Source organism: Myotis brandtii, unplaced genomic scaffold (assembly GCF_000412655.1).
Source record: "Myotis brandtii unplaced genomic scaffold, ASM41265v1 scaffold20520, whole genome shotgun sequence".
Lineage (NCBI taxonomy): Eukaryota > Metazoa > Chordata > Mammalia > Chiroptera > Vespertilionidae > Myotis > Myotis brandtii.
In genome coordinates, this window is record NW_005357651.1 from 1 (window position 1) to 822 (window position 822).

The window sequence follows — 822 nt, forward strand, 5'->3', positions numbered from 1 at the left end:
TTAATAGAGCTATGGTAGGAGTCAATATGTTAATATTCCTAAAGCACCTTAGAACAGATCTGTCACATAGTAATAAGCACCATTTAGGAGTTCTTGCTATAATCATTAGTATTATGTAGTATGTGCCTATTGAATATGTATATTAATAAACATAGTCTGTCTTTATAACCAAAAAATATATACAAATATTTGTGGAGTGTTCTCTCCATGGACAAAAATAAACCTAAACTTTAAAAGTTCTATCAACAATAAACAGAGAAAAGTACCTAAAAGTGTGTACACCAAAGGAGCAGTAGAGATTGTTGCCAGGGAGTGATAGAAGGTGGGGAGAATGCTTTCATTTTTAACTACTTTGGAAATTTTTTACTAGAAGCATGAGTCATTTCTATAATCTCAAATTATTAATCTTTTTTGTCGATAATATCTTTATTACACTGTCAGCTGGCTAGTCCAAGATTGCTTCAACCGCCTCTTGGTGTCTCAGCTAAGAATGCCCGCCTCGGTCCCCCCTGGAATCCCACCGCAGGCACTTGCTGCTGCTGAGATCGCCTCAGGGACAGCTGACACCCGTGGTTGCTCAGCGAGGCTGTCTTTCTACGTTTGACTTGGACTTTCACACCTGGTGTGTGCTGTTCCGTAGTCTGTCTCAAGTATAAGCATCCCTGGCCTGCTCCATTGTGCTGCGGACAGCTCCTAAGAACATCAGGCATCTCTGGTCGCTGCTCTGCTCAAATTTTAATCTTTAACAAAATCCAAGGCTATAGTGGTATCATAAAAGCATTAACTTTAGCCCTAGCCGGTTTGGCTCAATGGATAGAGCAT

The 822-nt window shown here is 40.1% G+C and overlaps 1 pseudogene; it reads right to left on the reverse strand.

Annotated features, from left to right (window-relative positions):
* Positions 1–331: 331 nt before the first annotated feature.
* LOC102250918 lies at positions 332–676 on the reverse strand (annotated as a pseudogene).
* Between the last annotated feature and the right edge of the window lie 146 nt (positions 677–822).